Source organism: Schistocerca cancellata, unplaced genomic scaffold (assembly GCF_023864275.1).
Source record: "Schistocerca cancellata isolate TAMUIC-IGC-003103 unplaced genomic scaffold, iqSchCanc2.1 HiC_scaffold_649, whole genome shotgun sequence".
Lineage (NCBI taxonomy): Eukaryota > Metazoa > Arthropoda > Insecta > Orthoptera > Acrididae > Schistocerca > Schistocerca cancellata.
In genome coordinates, this window is record NW_026046660.1 from 345,001 (window position 1) to 350,000 (window position 5,000).

The window sequence follows — 5,000 nt, forward strand, 5'->3', positions numbered from 1 at the left end:
CCGCCATCTGCAAGTCTCCCGAAACATGACCTGCTGCACCGACGATACCGCCATCTATGAGACGCCACCCCGACTACGACATCGCTAGGTCCCACAGTACCCATTTTCCGACGCCACCCACAAAGCCTGCATCATCTGTCCACCACAGGAACCCGAACGCCAGTGCCTGCGTCGCACGAAGTAGTCAACCGACAATCACTCCACCCGCACCCGCACGTGCCCCACCCCAACCGCCGAAATCGCAACTCCAGCGGATGAACGGCGGACTCTTCCCGCACTCGTACGTTGCAATCCACCCCTATATCTTGCGTTTCACGAAGAGTTATATCCAATATGCCAAATTCCCGCTGTCCCTATACATGCTGTAAGTCTGTGCACACAATATGAACCACACCTCAGCGAGACACTCTATCACACATTACTCTCTGCCTGTAACAGACACAGATACAATATGTAAGCACCAGCATGGACCAACGTCCGGTGCATCCTCTCCGCCACAGTACACCATCCACACTATGATAACCACACCAGGGGGTCCAATTCTAAAATAGAATATCCCACCCGTCCGACATCCACAATTGCTCAGATAAGCCACCAACACCCACACATGTCCTACACAGGGGTGCACCCAACACCACCTCACTGCCTCCTGTTACGGCACAGAAACAATGGCAGGAATGAATCACACAGGTCTGCCGCTCCCTTGCCGCAACCACAGACGCGGCGCGCCTCCAGTCACGAGCGAAAAGCGCATAAGCGCATCCTGACGAGACATAACTGCTGTGACATACTGACGCTGCCTCCGACATTCACTTACAATGATCACTACCAACGAACCTCGGCCCCCCCCCCCCCAACACACGCTCTTACCACGTTGTGTACTGTAATCCAACCCATTTCGCACCTTAACCTAACCCATTTTGCACCTTAACCTAACCAAATTCGTAACGCAATTTGTACCGCAATGTAACGCAATTTGTACCGCAATGTAACGCAATTTGTGCTTAACCTAACCCACGTTGTGCCTTAACCTAACCCACGTTGTGCCTTAACCTAACCCACGTTGTGCCTTAACCTAACCCACGTTGTGCCTTAACCTAACCCACGTTGTGCCTTAACCTAACCCACGTTGTGCCTTAACCTAACCCAAGTTGTGCCTTAACCTAACCCAAGTTGTGCCTTAACCTAACCCAAGTTGTGCCTTAACCTAACCCAAGTTGTGCCTTAACCTAACCCAAGTTGTGCCTTAACCTAACCCAAGTTGTGCCTTAACCTAACCCAAGTTGTGCCTTAACCTAACCCAAGTTGTGCCTTAACCTAACCCAAGTTGTGCCTTAACCTAACCCAAGTTGTGCCTTAACCTAACCCAAGTTGTGCCTTAACCTAACCCACGTTGTGCCTTAACCTAACCCACGTTGTGCCTTAACCTAACCCACGTTGTGCCTTAACCTAACCCAAGTTGTGCCTTAACCTAACCCAAGTTGTGCCTTAACCTAACCCAAGTTGTGCCTTAACCTAACCCAAGTTGTGCCTTAACCTAACCCAAGTTGTGCCTTAACCTAACCCAAGTTGTGCCTTAACCTAACCCAAGTTGTGCCTTAACCTAACCCAAGTTGTGCCTTAACCTAACCCAAGTTGTGCCTTAACCTGCTCTGTAATTGGCATATGACACGTTACATTAATCCAGTGTTGTCTAACCACAACCCTCTGATTATAGTTCGCTACTCGCACCGCCCACCCTCTTGTGTATCGTTTCATGTTCAACACTTCGCAAGTGTTGCTTACTTTTTACATGCTCCCGCTGTACACTGTAATGTGGACGACTGCAGGATGTACATCGCCCCCCCCCTCCCCCCTGCCTTCGCACGCTGGTCGTTCAGGTGCTTGCGTGTTCAATGCCCTTCGCAGCTGTTCACTGGCATTCGCATGTCGAAGCGCTCAGTCTACGTCGTGGTACGGCCTGTGTCCACTGTCCGCTGATGTCGTAAGCTTAACCCTCACATTGTACTGCACATAGGTCCGTATGTACTGAATGATACGCTGTGGCACATGTGTGACTGTACAACGACTGCGCCCAACAACAGCGAACCATACGGTCCAAATGTTGTGCACTCAGCCACGTGCCGTCTCCCCATAACAGCTACATTGCAGTGTGGTACGCCATAGAGACGTGTGGGAGTAACGGACGCCCTGGATGGCGATCAGCATGAGCCGTCTGTTGATGTAGTGGCGCGTGTATTCAAACGTAGTCGTCTCTTCTCACACAGTGTGATAGCATGGTGCACCGCGTTCCACATCTGCGACATGGTACAGATGCTGGTTGACAGTCGGTCTCGTAATGGACATCGCATACGTAGGGGGCCACCTCCCACGTGTTCTCTAGTCGTGCACATTTTGTTGCGTGTATGTGGGCAGACGTAGTGTGTCGTGACACCTAACAGACAGGTATGCAATAATCGTTGCATTTGCAAACTGGGATGGACGTCTACGTTTGCTGGTGACGTTACGCAAATGAACAACTGGTAAACCCATTGTGGTGCGGTTGTTGTTGCTGGAGGTAAATCAGTAAGGGCAAATCTGTGTGTGAAGCGATACGCGGCGGTGGCTGGGCGGGACCGTCCCCGGCCGGTGAGGGGGGGCCGCCCGGCGTGCTGGCCGCGCGGTGCGTGGGCGCACGCGCTACAGCCGGCTGGTGGGGGCGCCCAGTGGCAGGCGCGCCGGCCGACGGACGCGGCAGGCGGCGCAGCTGCGCGCCGGGGCACCCTGCGCGCGGCGCCGGGCGGCCAAAGTGGGTCCTCGCGGGCCCGGTGCGAAGCGCGGTGGACATCTGCAGTGTGCTGGTCCGACTGAGGACTGTGTGCGTTGAGGATGCGCCGCCGCCCGGCACTCGGCGCCGCGACGCCGTCTGCTGCTCGGTCGCCCCAGCGGTTCTCGCTGGTGGTTTGTATCGCAGTTGTGCAGACGTGTTGGCACGTGCGCTGTGCTGGGAGAGTTCGCTTCGGCACCCACGTGGGGCCTTTGCCCTTCTGTGGCGCTGGCGTTGGAGCTGCCGGTCACCGTAGGTGGCGCGTGTTGTCTCCCGCCGGCAATGCCACGACAGCACGCTCCCGGGCCTCTGTCGGCAGCGGCAAGCTCAGTTGGGAGCACGGGTGGTCGCACCTAAAGCGTCTACTCGCCTAACTCCGGGCGATTGCGCCTCTCTCGAACCCGACCAAGTACTTAGGACGGCGCTGCGCGCCGCCGGGACCTGAGAGGGTTTCGAGGTGTATTGTGCAGGGGAGCTCAGCCTCCTCCTGTTTGCAGAATAATTGAGCGGACGCTTGCGTGTTCGCGCGGGCCCCTGGGACACACTCCCGGGCGGCCGGCTGCTCAGCTCTAGTTGACGCAGCTCCCTGGTTGATCCTGCCAGTAGTCATATGCTTGTCTCAAAGATTAAGCCATGCATGTCTCAGTACAAGCCGCATTAAGGTGAAACCGCGAATGGCTCATTAAATCAGTTATGGTTCCTTAGATCGTACCCACGTTACTTGGATAACTGTGGTAATTCTAGAGCTAATACATGCAAACAGAGTCCCGACCAGAGATGGAAGGGACGCTTTTATTAGATCAAAACCAATCGGTCGGCTCGTCCGGTCCGTTTGCCTTGGTGACTCTGAATAACTTTGGGCTGATCGCACGGTCCTCGTACCGGCGACGCATCTTTCAAATGTCTGCCTTATCAACTGTCGATGGTAGGTTCTGCGCCTACCATGGTTGTAACGGGTAACGGGGAATCAGGGTTCGATTCCGGAGAGGGAGCCTGAGAAACGGCTACCACATCCAAGGAAGGCAGCAGGCGCGCAAATTACCCACTCCCGGCACGGGGAGGTAGTGACGAAAAATAACGATACGGGACTCATCCGAGGCCCCGTAATCGGAATGAGTACACTTTAAATCCTTTAACGAGTATCTATTGGAGGGCAAGTCTGGTGCCAGCAGCCGCGGTAATTCCAGCTCCAATAGCGTATATTAAAGTTGTTGCGGTTAAAAAGCTCGTAGTTGGATTTGTGTCCCACGCTGTTGGTTCACCGCCCGTCGGTGTTTAACTGGCATGTATCGTGGGACGTCCTGCCGGTGGGGCGAGCCGAAGGCGTGCGACCGCCTCGTGCGTGTTCGTGCGTCCCGAGGCGGACCCCGTTGAAATCCTACCAAGGTGCTCTTTATTGAGTGTCTGGGTGGGCCGGCACGTTTACTTTGAACAAATTAGAGTGCTTAAAGCAGGCAAGCCCGCCTGAATACTGTGTGCATGGAATAATGGAATAGGACCTCGGTTCTATTTTGTTGGTTTTCGGAACCCGAGGTAATGATTAATAGGGACAGGCGGGGGCATTCGTATTGCGACGTTAGAGGTGAAATTCTTGGATCGTCGCAAGACGAACAGAAGCGAAAGCATTTGCCAAGTATGTTTTCATTAATCAAGAACGAAAGTTAGAGGTTCGAAGGCGATCAGATACCGCCCTAGTTCTAACCATAAACGATGCCAGCCAGCGATCCGCCGCAGTTCCTCCGATGACTCGGCGGGCAGCCTCCGGGAAACCAAAGCTTTTGGGTTCCGGGGGAAGTATGGTTGCAAAGCTGAAACTTAAAGGAATTGACGGAAGGGCACCACCAGGAGTGGAGCCTGCGGCTTAATTTGACTCAACACGGGAAACCTCACCAGGCCCGGACACCGGAAGGATTGACAGATTGATAGCTCTTTCTTGATTCGGTGGGTGGTGGTGCATGGCCGTTCTTAGTTGGTGGAGCGATTTGTCTGGTTAATTCCGATAACGAACGAGACTCTAGCCTGCTAACTAGTCGCGTGACATCCTTCGTGCTGTCAGCGATTACTTTTCTTCTTAGAGGGACAGGCGGCTTCTAGCCGCACGAGATTGAGCAATAACAGGTCTGTGATGCCCTTAGATGTTCTGGGCCGCACGCGCGCTACACTGAAGGAATCAGCGTGTCTTCCTAGGCCGAAA

General features: G+C 54.2%; 1 non-coding gene across 1 annotated transcript in view; it reads left to right on the top strand.

The window, feature by feature from the left end:
* Window positions 1–3,389: 3,389 nt before the first annotated feature.
* LOC126137992 (small subunit ribosomal RNA) overlaps window positions 3,390–5,000 on the top strand; it is a 1,909-nt gene continuing 298 nt past the window's right edge. Inside the window, exon 1 of the ribosomal RNA XR_007528040.1 lies at window positions 3,390–5,000. This exon is cut by the window's right edge and continues 298 nt beyond it. This is a non-coding gene — a ribosomal RNA (small subunit ribosomal RNA).